Raw genomic sequence first — 20,768 nt, 5'->3', positions numbered from 1 at the left:
CAGGCACTCTCCTAGGCACTGGAGGTGTGACAGTGAGCAAAACAGAAACCCTTGCCCCAAATAGAGAGTAGAGATTAGAGGCTCTAAGAAGCTTAGGGTCACAAGCTGGTGGCAGATATCCACACACGCAGAACCCCAATCCTATGACTGGACAACCAGCCTGCTGGAAGGCTGTTTGCTCATTTCATACGCCCCTTTCCCAAAACTGCTGTTGGGACTTAGACATCTGCAGTTTCAAAGGCCAGTGGGTGAAGGCGCGTGAAATGCATTTTCTCTGTGGATGAATCAGATGCTTATTGGATTTCCAGATCTCTTGCCTAAATAAAATATTCACTCTAAAGCCACTTGGAGCCAAAGCATCGAAAACCCTCTGGGCCAGCCTCTCCTCAGCACCCCTGTGCCTCAGAATCTACAGGCCAGTCTAGAGGCTGCCTTGACATTTATTGGGAGCTGTGGATGCTCCAGGTCAATGGTGGCTTCTTAAGCCCCCCAAAAGGGACATGTAGTTTTCCAGTATAGTGCCCTTCTTGGAAGGTAGCCGGGTGCCCAGACCCCGAAATCTGAACCTGACTGGTGGCCACGACTGCAGCGCTCCAGGTCAGGATCCTGTGAGTACAAGGTTCATGGAGGCAGGTACCACTTGCCTTGTCCTGTGTGGCAACCCCAGCACCTAGCACTTGGCCTGGAGCCCAGTGGGTGAGTGACAGTGTGATTGAGTGAATAACTGAATCAGAAACACTTCATGGAACTTTGGAGTCCCATCAGACTCATGCCAGGGACTCTCCCCACCCTTATGCTCATCATGTTGACCTCACCGAGGACACCCGCAGTGCGCATGGAACATGCAGGTGAGACATAAGGCTGAGGCTGTAATTGGAGACCCACAGAATAGGAGAAACAGCCACTGGAAGACCCAGACAATCACCCTGTGGGAGAGGAATGGAGAGAAATGGCTTGTGGGCTGGAGAAAAAGCAATGCGCCTCACTTCTCTCCTGCAACCCTACTCCCAGACATCAGTTCAAAAGGGGGAACAGGGGTAAATTTTGAAAGAGAAGGATTTGAATTCGTTACTTTCAGAGGCAATGGCCCTGGGATGAATGAGATTGTAGGGGCTGCGTGAAGATTAAGCCCCATATTTGGAAGTGAGGAGGAGGAAACAGAACATTAAGAAAGGTCAGTATTGCTGCAGTGTGATACAAGAATGCTTTAAGGATGCATAGCATGTTAGTATAAACATGCTCACATATGCAGAATATGTGTACACAGCGAATCTCGTGGCATTTCTCCAGGGAAGCAAGAATCAGGAATCCAGATAAGTTCATGGGAAAAGTCCCATCTGGGACAAGCAATTACCATTTACTTGTTGTCACCGTATGGAACAGGCTTTTCTCCCCTTGCCTTTGAGATCTTTGTACTCAATTCTGTTTCCCTGGAATGCCGAAATTTTTCTTCCAGGAAAACTCCTATTCAACCTTCAAAACTTAATTTTCATTTTATCTCTCACCCCCCAAAATGATTGCTTTCCCCCATGGTTTACCATCACACCCTCAACCTCCACCATCACTGCATGCACCATTTAACACTGTGGTTGAACTTGTGACCCATCTGTCTTCCCTGCTTGATCATGAGTTCTTGAAGGCCAGGATCTTGTCCTAGTCATCTTTGTTTCTCCAGGATCTGGCATGAAGAAGTCCTCAATCCATGTGTTTTGGATCAAAAAAAAAATGAAAAAAGACTGTTACATGCCACGTCAAATTTGAACATTCAATGGGGGCATGTCTATATGGGGAAAAAAGAGTTGTTGTAGAGAGCTGGAAAATGCTCCCTAAGTCAGACCTTCCAGGTTGTGGGCAATGGGGGGGACCATATGTCAACAGCGGGTCAGAGCCACCCCATCACTCCAGAGGCCCTTTCAGGAAGCTGGGAGGCTCAGAGGCGATTGGAGACTTGTTTATATCAAATAAGTACTTGCTGGAGTGTTCAAAAATCAACAGGTCCCAACTTGAACTTTCCAGAGAAGTCATGGCTACATACCCTACATTTGGTGCAAGAGTGTGGGCAACAAAACTAGGATTCAGTCTGTCCCTTAATGAGAGACCCATCAGCAGTGCTGGAGCTCCGGTCTCAGCAAGCCCTCCGAAAATTTGTGAGGATGAACTACCCCCTCCATCCCGCTGCCAGTGTCTCAGTGTTGCTCTCTGAGAGAGTGGTAAGCAAAATGAAATAACTGTGGTATTTACCGCTGTTAATTAACAGCAAGGTGTTCATGAGTAATGTTGTGGTATTAAGGGTGTGGTACAGCTTTTCATTACTGACTCCCTCCTTTGCAGGGTTATAAACTCCAGGAGAGATGTTCCCTCCTGGCTGAAACTTGGCAGCTGGCCTGAGGTTCTTCCCTGTGGCTGGTGCCGGACCTGCCCGCTCATCAGCCTGTTGGGATCTGCCTCCATTTCCACAGCAGTCACTACTGGGGCCGTGAGCTTCTGGAAAACTTGCTGTAGGAAACCACTCACGTTGTGGTGCCGGCATTTAAAGCTCTTAAAGCAAAGAATGAAAGAGTGAGACTGACATGCTTTAGAAACAGCCAAGTCCCTGTAAAGTCACCAAAAACCAAGGCTATCTCTGTATGGCAGGTAGGGGTAGAAGTGTTAAACCAAGAACAAATCTGTTATTCTCGTGACTCAATACTCGAAATTTCCAGCAAAAGTGCTCAGAGGGTTGTCTCAGATGGGAGGGTGTATTCGGGAGTGAGTCGGAGGTGGTGCATCTTTTCTTTAGATTAAGTTTATAAGTTATAACATGTTTTCCCTTCTTATTCCTTGAGCAATTATCACATCCCACTATGCTTTGCACTTTGTGCTTTCTATTGTCCTTCCACAAACAATATTTCATTTTAATTTTCCTCCCTCCAACAACCCTCTGAAGTAGGCAATAGGAGGTATTATTACTCCGATTTTACAGATAAAGAAATCGAGTTTCAGAAAATTCAGATGACTTCCCCAGATTTATATGACAGTGTCCAGATTCAAACTCCAATCTTCTGATGCCAAGCCCTGTGCTCGGACTTTCCACCCTAGCATATTCGAAAAAAATAAGAGTCAGCATTTTTCTCCCACCTGGTCCCACTTCCTGCGAAGCTGACTGGCAAGTGGGTTGATGGTCATGAATTATGAATTTCCCTTAGGGAAGGGAACTGTGGCCCAATGAGCTGAAATTCTCTCTTCTGCTTGGTTCAGCTTGGCCTGTATTTCCAATGGTTAGGGGCCCAGGATGAAAGGACCTTCTGACCTCTCTTATCCAGAGTTGTAGATCAGAGAAAGAAAACCAAGGGGAGATGACTTTGGAGACCATTGACAGACCCCTATGCCCCAATCAGATGGGAGCCAGAATAACGTAACCTCCTCATCCCCCAGGTCCTCAGAAGGCAGTAACATGATAAAAGGAACCAACAAATTAGTAACCCATTACCTCCTGAGTTTAATTAGTGATGAGAACGAGATCCAACATGAACTCCTCCCTCGAAATTCTTCCTGTTCCAACCACCTGGCAGGGACATCACGCCTATCTGGGAATGCTGTCAAGAAGCTGGCAACAACCAGCTCGACCCATCCCGTCCTCTCAGATGAAGGAAAGAAGCCTGTGGATAAGCCACTGAAGCCCAGCTCATGACTTGGGCAGAGCTCAGAGACCCACGGAAAAGGCAAGGGCGTTGGTCCCAGTCGCTTCCGATTTCTTAGCAAATCTTGGCTGAACCATGTAGAAACAAAAGACCGAGAAACACACCTCCTTTTCATACTGGGGGAATTAAAAGCTACTCTTGACTATCCACCTGAACAGAATTTCACTAACACAATCTATAAAGAGGTACTTATATTTAATTTTGAGATGAACTAAATGTACTTTATTTTGCAACTGCTTCCCTCCCTATTTAGAGTTGCTTCGGTTCACATTTATGTTCTTGTGAAGCCCTCGATCACATATTAGCCATGCAAATGGAAAAAAGAGGTGATGAGAGGGGAACGTGGACTGAATAAGAAGGATACAGCATGGAAACTGCAACCGTGAATAGCCCGCGTGGTATATGGTCCTTGGTTCCCTCTCACAGGGGTTTTCCTTGATGACCAGTGAGGGGTCATCATTCTCCTTATCCTCCCGTGATCCACTCCAGTATGCACCCCATTCTTTTTCCTCAAGAAATCCACCCTTCCCCTCATTCCCCACTTATGTCCTGCAAGTTTGGCATTCTACTAGATGCTAATGGAGAATCTCATCTACGTGTGTTTGGAAACTCCGTAAGAAATGAGTCCCAAGAGTTGGAAGAAGGTGGGAGCTCAAGTTTGCATTACACCTTCTTCAGTAGAAAGCTGCAGCTGATATACTGACAAGTGACCTAAGAAAGCCCTCCGCATCAAAGCCAGCATCATTGTTAGTTTCTTAGCGATATCCCACTTGGTCTTATATGAGGAAAATACATTCCGCCTAATAGCATTGCTTAGATTTTGTTTCTTTTGAAAACAATAGTCCTAGAATTATCGTACTAGAATGTATTTGATTCCAGAGACTTTCTTATATAATAAGAATATATTATGAGTGGATGAAACTTACCCGTGAGGGTTGGATGGTGACAGTTACAACTAGAGATTGCTGGTGACACGATCTTTCCTCAGTTTCTCTCCCTGCAAACTGATAATTGAGAGGTGGTTTTACAGGGTCTTCTCTCTATGAACAAAGCCTGCCTTGAACTCCTCCTCATGATGACATGAAATACAAGCAAAGTTAATAGCTAAAAGAGCCCTGGAAGCTTTGCCTTTTGTGTTATATGTATTATGTTGCTGGAAAATGACAGCAAGCAAGAGGTGATGCTCACTTAGCCAGCCAGATCATTCAAATAAACCCTGTAATCAGTGAGTGACAGATCATTCTCACATCTATACACAGATCTGAATAGATTACACAAAATAGACAAAAATAAATCAAAATTGGTTGGCCTTTTTCAATCAACCACAAAGAATATAGCCAACGGGGAAAGCCCATGGGAATTTGATACTTCCCTTTGAAGAATTCCACCAACAAAAGCGACGCTTGCAAGACAAGTGACTATCCCACACATTCGTATGATGTGTGTATCATTTCAAAGCCCTTTCACGTCTCTAACATTTTTGACTTCGCAGTCTATGAGACCCATTGAGGATGTTGTTGTCTATAGGTTTCAAGTGATAAAGTGGACAGCAAGGGTAAGGGTCTTGTTCATGGTCACATATCTCATATTGAGGGTATGTCCAAGATGGCAATCCATGTCACTGAAGCTTGAGTTCTTCCTCTCCTTCCAGAACATAAGGTTCTGCTTAACTTGTGCCATCTTGACCATTCCTTTTCCAAGGAGAATAAGTGATCATCCCAAGATATACTAAAGGGAACAATAATAATCTGGAACTGCCTTGGCATCTTGACCTTAAAGGTACCCTTGTAGGTGTTGGCAAGCACTTGTCAGAATGAATGAGAAAGAGAGGGTGCCCATCTCCCCCTCTTCCCTTTTCACATCCTGTGGTTATTGCCCTGTGGTGCAGGTATTTCAGCCCTGCTATACCAGGGGACAGGATTAGACAGGTTAGTTGGGCATCAGATTTCAGACTCTTAACTTATTCACTTTTCTTCTCAGCACGTAGGCTTGGGAACTGACACCAAGACAGGAAGAGGGAAAACGGTAGATGCAAATGGAAGGTTAAAAGTTGATAGACAACTCAGAGAGCTAGAGGGGAGAGTCAGAAAGTATGAAGGGAGAGATCCCAAGGGAGCTGATGCAGCTAAGCAAATAGTATGACGTGGCAGCCATGTCAGTGTTTGACCTGCGGACGTCTGCAGCCTTGAAAAGGAGGGAGGGGATGAAGAATTCAGATAGAAACCACACACGAGAAAAGTAAGAGAAAAGTAAGTCTTATCAAAGGTGGGGGAATCAATACCGGCTGTTGAAGTTTACGCCCCCCAGTCCTTGATGAAAAGTAGATAGCATCCACTGAGCTAATGACCTGTGTAATTAAGCTCTGATTGAGGAAAAAGAAATAAAAATTTTAAAAAATCGTTTTGAGCTGTAGCAGGGGAGAGTAGAGGAAATGTTCCGGGAAGAATACCTCATCGATTGTGAGGCTGATTAAAAACGAGACCAAATGATCCAGGAGTGCATTAGAAGAGGAACTCCCCCTCCACTTATTATCTAGATAAAAGGCTGAGATGGCCTCCTATGGCCCTCCTGAATTCTAGACTCCACAATTGCCATGTGTAGGAGACAGGATCCAAACAGGTCCTGAATCCTCCAGTAAGATGATGTCAGAAGCTGAGAGGACCTGCTGATCGTCAAGTTCAATTTCCTCAGTACGATGATGAAGAAGATGCAAAATTTGGAGTCAGAGACTTGTGTTTAGTTCCTGAATCTGTCTTTCACTCACTGAGCGACCTTGGGCAAGTCACTCTAACTCTCTGAGCCCCATTTCTCTATTGTGCATGACATAAATGATAACGCTTAACACACAGTTTTGTTGTAAGCATCATACTTATAGAATATGAGTAAAAGTTCCCAGTGCCAGAAGATGTTTTGTAAATATTATGTCAATATTATTATATTAAATATTACTAAAAATAATATGTTGATATTACTTAGCTCAGAACATCAAGACCCAAGAGGTGAAATAATGCTCAAATGGCTAGTTAATAAAATAGCCAAGCTGGCTACGTGGCCTAGTGGTTAAGTTCGAGGCACTGCACTTCAGCAGCCCAGGTTTGTGGGTTCTGATCCCAGGTGCAGACCTACCCACTTGTCAGCCATGCTGTGACAGCATCCCACATACAAAATAGAGGAAGATTGGCAGAGATGTTAGCTCAGGGCAAATCTTCTTCAAGCAAAAAGAGGAAGATTGGCAGTGGATGTTAGCTCAGGGCCAATCTTCCTCAGCAAAACAACACAAAAAAGAAAATAGCCAACATCATAACTTGGGTGTCCTAGTTAACGCTTCTTGCTAGTTGAGAACCAATGATTTGGGGGTGTTATAAATGTTATAATGTGGTGATTTATTGAGACACTCCCTTTTGCTGTCTGGAGCTGTGTACAAACCCCAATTCAACTGCCAAGGCATTCGTTCCCTTCCCATTCATCCTGAGAGTACAGTAAAGGAACACTTCCCCCGGAGATCAAGATGGCAGCTTCCCAGTGGCTGTGGGAGCTCTCCATTCATCTCGACTGTGAGGAGGCAGCAATAGGCAGCACGGGGAAGGCATGCCAGCATGCTCACAGAAACCCTATCAAAGTCAGAACGGACATCTTCAGGGGTGCAGACAACCACCGCGGGGCTGAGAGGTTGGTACCATCTCAGGAAAGACAACAGGTCCAGCCATAAGCACAGGCGCTCTCCTCCGGCAGCTCCTCACGAGACTGCCTTGTGTCGCCCAGGATGCCAGCTAACCCATAAATCCACCCATTGGGTGAGCCCCAGCAACCTGTCCAACCCTGCTGGGAAGCAACACATCCGGGCCTGGCCGGCACTCTGATGACTGCTTGGCTGAGAAGTGGTATTTTAAATAAAGAGCGAAAAAAACGCCCTATTATTTGACGCTGGTAATTGACAACAAGTTTCTCATGAGTAATTTTACGGCACCAGGGCGTGCCGGGGTTTGATTTGACTTCTCTTTACAGGAGCCTCAGACCTGCAGTGCAAACGCTGTTTTGAATGGAATGAAACATGCTTCAAAAATCTGTATGGATATTCTCAAGGCTTTCCTTGAAATATCCTGATCTTACGGAACATGAAATGCCTATTTCATAGTTTCTTCTCTCAAATTCCACTTTTGGGAAAAAAATATCTGAAATTTGGGATGCTGAAAGAACTTAATTAATGTAGCAACTCTAGTTGTTATATCTCAACTCTAGTGTACAAATATCTTTTTTCTTGCAATTCTGTATCAGAGCGACTGGTGAGTGATGCCCAAAGCAGAATATGCAGAACAGTAGTTCCTCAAAATAGTCTTTAAAAAAGGGTGGAGAGTGGTTTCTGTATCCAAATATAGCCGGGAAACGCTGTCTATTCAATATTGGTTCTAGCAATTCACAATATACATTAGTGCAAGAAAGGCTCTGAGAAGTCCTGCAGGGAAGAGAGCCTCTCTCATCACTGTTTTGAACATAGAATTTCCCAAAGTAAGTAGAACACAAGATTCCCTGTGGGAAATAACACACACACACAAACAGATTCTACTGCTTTTTAATTTAATAGTGATATTTGATCCCATAGAGCGAGAACATTGAGGAACAGGTTTTGAGAAACCGTGAGCTACCAGAGAAGGAAGGAGGTACAGTCAGGGTTCAGGAGTAAACCAGATTCTACTTTACTCTGGCCTTTGTACCCCAATACCTCAATTATTCATTCAACAAACATTTATTGAGTATGCAATATGGATAATGGGCATGGAGATGCAAAGATAAATCAGATGTGAAGAAACAAATAATAGCAGCGCTGTCAAAGAGATTGTGATGGACAGACTTGAAAGATCCAGTCCAACGCCCTTTATACCAAATGAGGAAATGGAGAGAAATTAAATGATTAGTGTCTGGAAATAGAACACCTGTGCACCTCTTCTGCTTTGAAGCCCCTTCGACTAGAACGTAAACCTGGACTGGAATAGACATTTAGTGGTTCTGCGTACAAGGGCCATGAGTTAAAGGCATCTGCAAATACATTCAGAGTGAGGGTCTCAAACCCCAGGATTTTGAGGGAAAGGGCAGAAATTAGGATAGCATATTTCGAGGAAAGACATCAAAGAGGAAATTTGATGAGTATGCCAGATGTCCTGCATTGAGGAGGATGTTGGACATTCAAACCTGGCTCTACATCAAGAGAAAACAGGCCTAATGTAGCCACATTCAAGGCCATCTGTATGGCCATGGGAGGCCATAGAGTTTATGAGAGACGCTGACCTTGTTTTCTCACATTGGGTACCAGGTGGACACACTGTGTGCGGTCACAATAAGAGCTCTTCACGGGGTTTTTTGTTTTTGTTTTCATTTTTTTGTTTTTCCTCTGTTGCTTCTAATGACAAATTGCTTACGTTTTAAGTATAAAGTATTAGCTCAGTAATGTGATTTTTCTTCTCTCCAGCCCTAGGAGAGCTCTCTCATTCTTGGAGCTTTAATTATGACCTATGGAGAGATGGTTTCCATGTTCATAAGTCAAGTTCTAACCTTCTATCTGAGCTTCATCCCTCACACCCCAAATTCCTATTGGGTATTTTCATTAGACTCTAAACTTTCCTCTGAATCTTAATATATCCAGATTATCTTCTCTCAACCCCTTTTCCCTTCCCAATACCCCTATTTCAGTCAACAAATCATTTTCCACGATTCCCCACCCCTCGTTTCCATTCTCTCCTATGCTCAGTTTTGAAAGCACGGAACTTTTCCCCTCTCCTTTCCACTTCCACGGACAGTAAGTCACTAAGATGTGCCTTTTCTTCTTTGAAATGTCTCTTTTGTGTATTCTTTCCTTTCCCTTTCTATTTGCTACCAACAGAGAAGAGATCTCACCCCTTGTGTAGGATCTCCAGTCTCTTACCTCCCGGCCACTGGTCGCTTCCCCCTCTAATCGACCCACGTCTTTCTCACACTGAGCAGTACCACTAGAGTTGACTGAAAACCAAACCAAACTAAACTAAACTAAAACAAACAGAAGCTCAGGATGCTTATACTTAAGAAGTCCGCCAGGTAATGCTGCTGTTCTGCCGTGGTTAGAAACCATTAGCCCATTTGCTCTCAGTGGCCATTCACAGCGAGGTGTCTCTGGGATGACATTGTCCCCTGGGACACATTCTCCATCTTCTCATCCGTCACAAGGAATCCCCTCTGTTGCCTGCTTACCAAGTGCCAGATATTCGCTCAGCGCTTGATGCCAACGCTATTAAGTAGTTACCACTACACACTTTTCATGAAAGAGAAACCTGTCATCAAATTCTAAAATCCTTATCAAAAAGGGACTCCCATCTTTCCCATTAGCAGGAAGGACAAATGACATTTGAGAGCTTTAAAATCTAAATATGCTTATGCATTGTCGCCTTTACCTATTTGAATATCAGTGGAAATAATCATATAACTGGGCAAGAAATTGAGAAGTGAAAGAAATGCCCGTCACTTTTAGATGGAATTGGAGGCAGCAAGAGGAGAAAAAAATGAAAGGTGCCAAAACAAAAGGGAAACTGCCCGTTTAGGACACGGGCACTCCCGTTAGCGCACTGGGGCCTGTTGTTAAGGTCAAACTCAGAGTGGTCCAAGTGGTTTGGCCTCATTTTGATTTCTGAGGAAAAGCATTCGAGACCCTCTCCCTAACCCACGCGGCTTCAGCAGAGACTTGCTCAAACTCCACCCTCCAGAGAGGAGAGTTCTTGGACCCCTCCCCAGTTGACTCCCATAATGGCTGTTCGCCTTCCTGTTGACCCCATGGAGCCCTTGCTAAGCACAGCAGGGTCCTCTCCCTGCTCCTGCCTCCTCCCCACCCCGGCCCCAAGAACAAACAGCAAAACCAGCCACGGGGCGGTGGGATTACCTCAAATGAAGTCAAGATAATCCTAAGCAAGGACCTTTTATCCAGGGAAAGTCTCCATCTAGTCGTCATGACCGCCCTCCACAAGCTCCTCTTAATAGTGTGCATGCCAGAAAGCGGCCAAGATTAAACCAGTTGAGGAGTGTGATGCTTTGTAGCCCTGACATGGAGTGCTTGGAGCCGGGGAAGGAGGGGCAGGTGGAGGGCGGTGGGTGGTGAGGAGGAAAAGAGGAGAGGAAGGCAAGACAAAAGAGAACAGACTCTGCAATCTTTCTGCTAAAAGCCTTTGTTCAGCCGGTACGTTATTTGATGATCTAGACAAGGCATAATAATGCACTTTATCTGTTCGGTTTATTATGTGTGTGTGTCATAGGTGTACATGCATATTACTGACTATAAAATATATATCACATGTGCCAGAAAGACGGAGAAGAGAGAATGCAAATGCTTCTGACTCAGTGAGAGTTTGCTTTCTCTCGGGCAAGCTGGTCTTCTGGCACCCAAGTGTGATGACTAGCTCAAGCCAAGCAGTGATTTTTTGAGAAGAGGCCATTTCATAAAGTAGAAATAATTTTTTTAAATAAAAAATGACTACGTTAATTCTCACTTTCAAGAGCTTGGACAAAGAGCAAGCAAAAAAACTCTCCTTGACATCTAGGGTCAAGTTTATTTTCCAGAAGTGCAGCGAGGGAGGGAGAGACGGCATGAAAAAATGACCAGAAGATTATTGAAGAGGAATACGATTGCATCTTCACATCCTGCTCGCAGACCCACGAGAGCAGACTCGCTATTTTTATGTTTTCTGAAAATGTTCTTTATTAATGAAATATTCATGGAGGGGCTTCCATAGTAGAATAAAAAAGGACTTTGAGGTTAAACAAACATGTTTTACCCTAGGTTAACTCATTTGTAAAATGGAATGATGATACCTATCTCGGAGATTTTGTGAAATGTGGAGGTCCTTAATGCACCCAATACACTGCACAGAGCTTTCTCACTTAATATTTACAAGTATGCAACTGGAGTGGGATTTGCTCCAGCCCCTAAGATAGTCCTTCCTACCTACCGTGAAATGGATGGGACCACAACCACACCAAGGAGATCAGTTGCCAAGATTGGCCCTCTCTGACTGCCTTTGGGCAGCCATCCTAACCCCCTGCAGTGTCCATGAAAGAAAGACCATCAATTATAATCAATCAAGCTTCCGCAGGGCCTTGGAGTATATGTTATAATTGTATACAATTATATTGTAATACAGTTCTCTTAGAAGAGGGAATTGGCATCGAAATTAGTTGATTTATACTTCCCTAAGGAAAATGGGGAGACACATACAAAGCATCTTCGGGACCATTTGTTGCCTCTGGGTGAGCTTGCTATTTGCAGGACATCATTTAGAGCCCTGGATTCATGTAGAGCCAAGTCTGTTCTCTCTCACTAAGCGTCTGAGTCACTCCCCACTCACCATAAGCTGGATCTCTATAGCCATTCATTTATCCATTCGTTCACTTAGCAACTGTTTTCTTGTTTTGGGAATGCTACTGGGAGTTATGATACATACAAAGAAGTAAGACACGGGCGCATCTGCCTGGGGACCACACCTTAACGCAATAGTGGACAATTTTGAGAAATCTTAAAAATCTTATGCTGCACATTCCTTGTTGCCTTCAGCTGTTTGGATGTCCATGGAAGTCATCAAAGACAGGAGAAGACAGGAAGAAGTGAAATGCACGTTTTTATTAAGCAGCATCAGAGATACTAAGAGGATACAAAAAGCTAAGGTTCGAAAACAAAGGAAGCTTCTTGTTTAATACATGGTCATTGCCTTCAAGAGAGAGTTCAGCTAGTTGAGAAAACTGGGCATGCGTTCATGAAGAGATCATTAGTTAAGGTAACAATTCAAGAAAAGTCGAAACACTATTCTTTCAACTTTTCTGAGGCTTCAAAATAAAAATTAAAATAAAGATGTTGCAAGCAGCCTGTATTCATTTTCACATGAGTGTCTCAAACAATATTTGTATCATTTGGAGAGTTTAAAGCAGGGAATGGTTGTCCTCATTTGGAATGGATAGGAAATTCTCTGCCAAAGGTAAAGGACTTGCGTTGGTTTTCAAGATAATATAGTAAATCTCATGATTATTGACGAGATAAGCAACTTTCATTTTTCAAGTACATAGGCTATGCCAGATACTGTGCTATGTGCTTAATCAAAACAGCTTGATGTGAGCCTCATAATAATAACCAACTGGAGTTCTGTTACCCCATTTGACAGAGGAGAAAACTGAGGCTCAGACACATTAAGTGAGTTCAAGTTCTCATAGTGAAGGTGGTAAAACTAGGATTCGAACCTGGTTCTGTGCAACTCCAAGGTCACTGCTCATCTCCCTCTGACAGAATGTTTCTCTGACAAGCAGGCTTTAGATAACTAGAGTATGTCAGGCAAGGGAGGCCATTATGCACCATAGCGTCATTGCAAAATATCCATGGCTTGTGAGGAGAAGAAAGGGTTGGCTGTAGCAAGGATGAGTGGTTGTTCCCAAGAACTTTTCCCACCTCCTTGTTTCAGTAATAAAACCCTGAATCTTAGCCTGGCATGAACTCGGTCTCCTACAGTAAAACATACATTTCCCAGCCTCCTTTGCACCTAGATATGGTCATGTGACTAAATTTTGACCAATGAGATTTAAGTGGAAGCCGTCTATACAACCTCCAGAAAATGTCCTTTAAGGAAAGAACTGTGTCCCTCCCTACTTCTTCCTCCTTCTTTCTGGCTGGACTGTGGATTTGATAGTTGGATCTGAAATGGCATATCATGGGTGACCTTGAGAATGAAGGTCACAAAAAGTAGAGCAACAAGAGAGAAGGAGCCTGGGTCTCTGAGCTCCTGATGGAGCAGAGTTGGGCTGCCCGTACTTGGTCTTCGAAAATGAGAGAGAAATAAGCTCGTGTGTAGTTTAAGTCACTTTTCTTTGGGGCTATACTGTTACTGGCAATTGAACTTAACCCTAATTAGATCATAGTTTAATTTGAGCTGAGCCACGAGTTTCTGTAGGCGATCAGCGGGAGAGCAGGTTGGAAAGAGACATCATGGAGAACTTCTCAAGTCAAGTTAAGGCATGTGTCACTTATTTTGTAGGCTTTCTGGGCAGACAAATATAATAAAAGTGGCATTTCCAGAAGAATAAATACTCTGGCTGTGTTGCGTAGAGTGTCCCCGTCTGCAGAATCGATGAAAGAGGTAAACGAGTTTGGAAAGTCACTCCAATGAGCTAAGCTTGAGGTGTTCAGGGCCTCACAGAGGGGATGGGACCAAGTGGCGAGGAGCTGCAGCCGTAGAATTTGGATTCTAAGTTGATTTTGAGGGTCAGAACACAAAGCAGTTAAAAGTGACAAATTTCTCCTTGAAGACCATGATAAATGGGCAAAAACAGAGAAATCAGAAAGGGAAAGAAAAATCAAAGAGGGTCAGAGATGTTTATTGTAGACTTGTGGAGCTGGAGATGGTGGAGACGTCTAGGGAGACACAGCTGGGGCACCCAGGCCTGTAGTTTGTTAGATGAAAAGTCTGAAAATACAAGTTTAGACAAGGGTAAGCATAAAGGATAGAACTGAAATTGTGACATTAGATGAGTTTTTCAAGGAGCGTGATATAGGAATCAGACCAAAATCATAAGTACAAGGAGAGAAAAAGAGGCAGCAAAGAGAGACAAGTGTTGATAAAGAGAGAGGAGGTAAATCGGTATGAGATATCATCTTAGAGTTGAGGAAAGAGCTTCCATCAACAGTGAAATGTGACAGAAAAGAAAGAGAAAACCACATGAGAAAAGATCATCGACTTTGACGATGAAGAGGTAGGTTATTGTTGACCTTCCAGTGACAGTGTCCCCTAGTTTTAGGGGATTGAAGAATGAACATCTTATGGGGAAAGGAGAAACCTGTGAGTTGAAAAACGGAAAAAAGAGCCAAAAAAATCAGCCTAAGAAGACAAAGGTGTCCAAGTCTTCACTGGGATAGGGGAGCCCTGTATGGATGATATAACCCGGAAGATCCACCCGTCTAAGCATTAACACCTACCACGTGGGATCATGATGGAGATAAATTAACATCTGTGAAAATACACAGCACAGAGCATGGCAGGTAGTGGTTGCCCATCAAAACTCTAGTCATCCCTCAATGCCTTCAGATTATTTCTTCCATTTCATCATGCATTTTTAGAACTAATTGCTCCTCAAATGAATGCTCTCTGCCTGTGGAGATCAGAGGAGAGCTCATTGTAAACCAATCGTTTTAAAGAAACAGTCTAATTACACCTGCGTCTTGGCTCCCATGAGGTCTCAGACTTCACGGCAGCTTTTGGGGACCTGTCAGGGAGGGAAAGAACCCTCAGAGGCAGCGATACAAAGAGTTCCTATTGATCTATAGCACCCAAGGAGCATACAGTGGGCTTCCCATACCATAGGAACACCAACAATAATAGCCAGACCGTGTGCTAAGCCAAAACATACTTTATTTCACTCAAATCATCCTTTGAGTTTGGCACAATAATCTTCCTCATTTCACACATGAGAAACTTGAGGCTCAGAAGAACTGAACGAGTTGTCCCTGGTGCAGAGCTCATGGCAGGGAGAGGAGGACTCTGAGCTTGGTTGGTGTCTAGAACCCATGAGCTCTACCATCGCTCTTTGAGCCTCTTTCTGCTCAGGGGTTTTGAGACCCAGCAGTTTACCGAACACTCTTCCTGCTTCCACGAGCACCTGCTCAGGAGAAGAGAAGTCTGAAGTCAGCCCTGATCCCAACCTGGGATAGGATGGTCACAGCATGAAAGCGATACCTACACAGTTGTGGTCAAGGGCAGCCAGAAAGAAGAAGGAGGCTATTCTCAAACAGGGAGGGGCAAGGGAGTGCCCGGTGGCCCAGGTGCCGGAGACTGAGCACAGCCCTGTCACCCCATTTATCCAGAGGCAGACTTGGACCAGATCCATGGGCCATAACTTGAACCTCCACACCATCTGGCAAATCCTGACAAATGCCATGCCTTCCCCAATGCCCCTTCAGCCACCAAAAGCCACTACTTCACGGAGACAGAGACAGCTCTGGTCTTGACACACCACAGTCATTGTGGTGGTGGCCGGCACCCCCAAGTGACTCCACCCAATTCAGACACCTCGAAACAGCTATTCTCTGAAGCATGCCCGAGACTGTTACCTCTCTAAATGAAGTAAGCTAAAAGATGAAAGACCAAGGCGATCATTTTAGTCCGGCTTATGCATAATTACGCATTCATCAGCCAGAGCTTTAATTACCCAGAGATAAAGGTACCATTAGCGTTTTGGGGAAAACCGGCTCCAGGAAAATGCATTTCTTTTGTCTCCCAGCCAGTGACAACTAACTGTTATCCTCAGAAGGGCTTAGCAGGGAGACTCCAACCTAAACCATAAAAGGCCCTCAGCCCCAAAAGCGATGCCACTGAGTTAGGCACAGTATTCGGGGGAGATGTTGCATGGCTGGGAAGCCCAGAAGAGCTTCTGAAAGAAGGGCACACTTCCCTGAATGACAGAGAACGGAGAAACATCAGAGACAGAGAAATGGAGGCGTGGAAGTAAAGAGAAAGGAAACGTTGGAGCCTCACTTAAAGTAGGACCTTGTTACCCCGGCATGAGATGCACAATCTGGGGTTCCACCCCAGACCTACTGAATCAGGATCTGCATTTTCACTTGACCCCAGGTGGTTTATATGCACAGTAAAGCGTGAGACACATTGCTTTAGAGGCCCTCAAAGCCCGGGTCAACATCCCTGCTGCTCATTATTAAAAACAAGGAGCTGGGTTTTGCTCATCTCTCTTACTTATCTGTGTATGTTAAAGAGGAAAGCTGGAGACAGAAATGTGTGTGTGTGTGTGTGTGTGTGTGTGTTGAGTGTGTGTGTCTAAGGAGTGTTTTTCTTTTCAACTTTTTTTTAACATCTGGCAGGAGAAATAGATTTTCCCTTCCAGTGTTGCTTTAAAAGGTAAACATAATTGAATGGAGGCAAAGTGGGGGCGGAAGTAAAGATCATAAAACACACACAACGTCAAATTGAAATGATTAATAAAGCTGAGAAGCAAAGCCGTCCCTGGTGTGGGGTGAGATGCGACAGACAGGTCAGGGCAAACACTGGCGAATCAATTTCATTGCCTCTCGCCTAAGGCCTGGGACAGGCAGCAACAGAGAGAAGACCGTTTCACAATGAGAAGAGGAAACTGGCAAGAAAGAAGCCTCAGAAAAGGGGGGACAGGGTGAGAAGGAATCATATGGGGAGAGACAAGCCTTGGGTGGCAAGGTTACACATATGACGGGACATTAGGGCAGCATCTGGACCATACCTCCAAGATCGGATTAGCAGACCATAAATGCCAGACATCCAACCCAGAGTTGTCAATAATTTAGCTGAACTTCTGAGGTCTGAGGACAGATCTGGCTTTTAATCCCAACGCCGTCACTTATTAGAAACGTAAATCTGGATGTTTCTCATTGAGCCTCAACTTTCTCATGTGTAAAATGGGGATGATTCCATCAGCCTCACAGGGTGGTAAAGATTAAGTGAGATAACGCCTGTTAAACCTCAGCACAATGCCTGGTATGTATCACATTCTCAAAATTGACAGCTATCATGATTTGTGATTTTCCCAGCAAGTATTCCCGGCATTATTCGTTTCCCAGCAAATTTCTCCTCTTGGCCCTGACCTGAATCTGTGTTGTGAGAGACGGATGGCAAGTGATTCAAACACTTTTGTAAGCACTGTCTTCTGCTCTCCTAGCGCTCTCCAAGTAGGACCACCTAACCCATTCATTCTTTCCTTCAACAACATTGGGAGCTTACTGAATGTCAGGCATATTAACCACTAAACAACGCCCATTGGTGTCAGAGCATCAATGGGAAAGAGAGCACAATGAAAATGCAAGAAACCAGGGAAGTGCCTCACATCCTCTCAATCATATGCACCTGTGTTTGCTGGGACCCAGCTCCGAAGAAGTGCAGTCCTGAGCCTCCGGGAAGTAAACCGATGCTCTCAGGAATGACTCCAGAACAAGGTGAGCAGCCCTGCACTTCCTGCTTCCCACGGAGCACTCCTTCCATGTCATGTCCTTCAGTTGAGGGGGACACACTGTCAATAAAGCCAGGCTCGGTCATTTCTCCAGTGGCTTCTTAGCACTGCAATGCAGTCTGCATCCAAGACCAGATCATCCGCCATACAGACTCCTGCCTCTGTCCCAGCGAGGACGGAATGAGAAGGCAGGTGGTTCTGCACAGCTCCCCTCTTAGGAGGCCGAGCGTGGTGGGGTGGGCCTCAAGAACAGTGTTCAGTGGCTGACGAGTGATTGGTGACTTTGTCAGAGATGCCAACACATAAGGGACCTTACAGAGTGCTGAGGTGCAGTCATCAGTCATTGGCTCAGATCAGACAAACCTGGATTGAATCCCTATCTGCCTCTTACCAGGGGTGGCCCTTGGCTCCAGTTGCTTCACCTCTCTAGGCTTCAGTTCCCTTGCCTGTAAAAGGGGGTCATATTAGTAACTACTTCTGTATCAGGCAGGGTTCTGGAAGGAGAAGATGGCACGCTCAAATCGAGTAATTTAAGGAGAGCTTACTAAAAGAACTACTTATAAAGGAGTGCAGAGCATAGGGAAATAGTGGGGGATCATGCAGTGCCCCGGGGCTGGAATCAGCAGGGGCCATCACCCAGGACAAGAAGTCAGCAAAGAGTGATGCATCTGAAGAGCAGCTGGGAACTCTGGTGGAGAGATGAAGCCAGCAGGGGTAACCCAGTAAGGCAGGGCGTGGCTCCCTTTCCTCTCCTCCCCTTCTTGGCTGATCCAGCTGGAAGACAAGGGCAAGGCAGCCTGTTGATAGTGTCCCTGCCGCTCAGCCTCTTGGGGCACGGAGCAGAGTAGAAAAGAGTAGAGAGCGAATGTGAAAAGGCAAACCAAGAATGCTCAGCACAATCTCATAGGGTGGGCATGGGAATTAAATGAGATCAGACACGTAAAGAGCTTGGGACATGCGAACACGTGACAAATGTTAATTCAGACAACACCCTTTTCTTTTACCAATGGGAAAAGTGAGATTTAAGAAGTTTCAAAACTTTTCTTAAGTTATGTGGAACTGAGACTATTACTGGTTATCAGTCCAAAACTCCTAGAATGCCACCTCCCAGGTAGGGGTACTACGGCAGTGACAAGGGGTCTTCTCAGTGGGTGGATGGAACATCTCAAAGAAAAATCTCAGGCTATCAATAAAATTGGTCCCATATCCCTCGTTGTAGCATCTCATATTAGCTTCTGTGGGAGGGATTAACAGGAAACATCACCATCTAAAGTAGTTACAGAATAAAGAGGAGATTTGGGCTAGACATAAGCGTCTACAAGGACATAAAAACAAATATTTGCAAATTGCTGGACTGTCTTGAAGTAATCTAGGCAGATTTATACCTAACTATAGCCCACCAGAATCAATACCTCTGTGTATCCATGATCCAACGCTGGCAGACCTAGGTGGCACTGTCAGGATTGTCCACAGAGCAGTCTGGAACTTGACCGGTCAGTGACTATTGGCATAAACTGTGCCACCTGTCCCATTCAGGTGCATCGTTCTGAGCACGGCTACAGAGCCTTGCCTACTCAGGGACAAAGACCTTGTTTGGCTAACCCACTAGAATCCCAGAGCATCTGGAGTCTGCGTTGCTTAACCTCCTGATTTCAACCAAATAACACTTGCATGTTGCACTTGCAGGGTTGTTTCAGAAATGCTCTCAAAGAAATGACCCAATGACTACCAGATCATAGGTTACCCACCACCCCTTCTGAAAACAAGAAATCACCCCACTACAACCCAACTAGCTCCTCTAGAAAGATCCCACTGAGCAACTTGCTAACTCAGGAACTAGCAATGTGTTTAATTAATCTCCTGTGATGATAAACCTCTTCTGCACCTAGAGTGATTTATATGGAAACTTGACTTCATACATTTTACTTCAACTTTTTCAGGGACATCCATGAGCTGTCCATGAAGTACCCCAGAAGATAGTAATTTTGCCATCAGTTCCTTCTGCTCTTGGCTTCCACTACTACTGGCAGTGTATAAACTACTCTGCACCTGGCTATAAACCATAATCCACTGCATCCCCAGAAGAGAAAACATCAATGTATTGCAAAAATCTTGGCATCATCTGCAAACCCCTATAGACTTACTCATATCCAGGTTGTTTCATCTGGAGCTCATCTAATGGGCAAATAGAGGAGCTGAAACAATTCCTCACTAAGGTCAACCTCAAGTAGCCAGAACCAGTAATCCCCAGGGAGGGCTGCCAACATGTGCTCCATTTGGACTCACGGGGTGAGATTACTCAACCTTCAGACAGCTACCAGCTTGTCCAACGGGTGGCCAAGAAGCTCTACTCTCGGGTGCATGTAGGCTGAGTTAACCCCGTGACAACTCGGTTTTTCAAAGCACTGCTGAAAAGTGCAATTTGAAAATAAGAGAGCTACAGTTTGGTCTCCGGAGCAAATTCAAGCATAAGCACGCATTCTTAATGGATGCTTCAAGCTTCAAGATGCCCTGCATGTCGGACATCTAATTATACACACTGCTACAAATCTGAGCTTTATATTCAGTTCCCCAGTTCTTTTCCTAGAGGAACAATGGAGACACCACCTAGTATTTCTCCATTGGCCTTTGACTTTTCAGGACACCAGGCTCTGACCACCAGATGCAGTGTTCAAAACCACAGGAAGCGGTAGGCAGAGTGGTTCATCCCGGGTAGTTGGTGGGAGGGCAAATCTATTAACTGCCAGGCCTTGAAATTTCCCATAGCTTTCTCAGCCTCTGTTTCCACATTTGTAAAATGGGGCCAATAATATGGCCTGTCTCATAAGGAGGCTGTGGGGAGTAAACATAATTCGTAAAACGTTGTATTCAACTGACAGTAGCTCTCAATACATATTAAAAACAAACAGGAAAAAAATGCCCATCATCCTGACCCATCTTTTCTCTTTCCACCCTTAAAGTAAAAGTACCATATTAAACACTGGGATGGTTTGTTTCCAGCAATAATAAATCCTCAATTCAAGACGCATTGTAAATGAAATAGGCCATTGCACTTCACTGACGTAGATGCAGAAAGGGGTGTGGGGGGGACATGCACAGGCCAATTTG

The 20,768-nt window shown here is 44.7% G+C and overlaps 1 long non-coding RNA gene across 1 annotated transcript in view; it reads right to left on the bottom strand.

Moving 5' to 3' along the window:
* LOC138916112 (uncharacterized) overlaps positions 1-20,768 on the bottom strand; it is a 61,609-nt gene that overhangs the window by 1,879 nt on the left and 38,962 nt on the right. The gene's annotated exons all lie outside the window — the stretch shown is intronic.

This window comes from Equus caballus, chromosome 11, assembly GCF_041296265.1.
Source record: "Equus caballus isolate H_3958 breed thoroughbred chromosome 11, TB-T2T, whole genome shotgun sequence".
NCBI classification, from domain to species: Eukaryota; Metazoa; Chordata; class Mammalia; order Perissodactyla; family Equidae; genus Equus; species Equus caballus.
The sequence above is the reverse complement of the archived record's forward strand: the minus strand, read 5'-3'. Positions and strand labels throughout refer to the sequence as shown.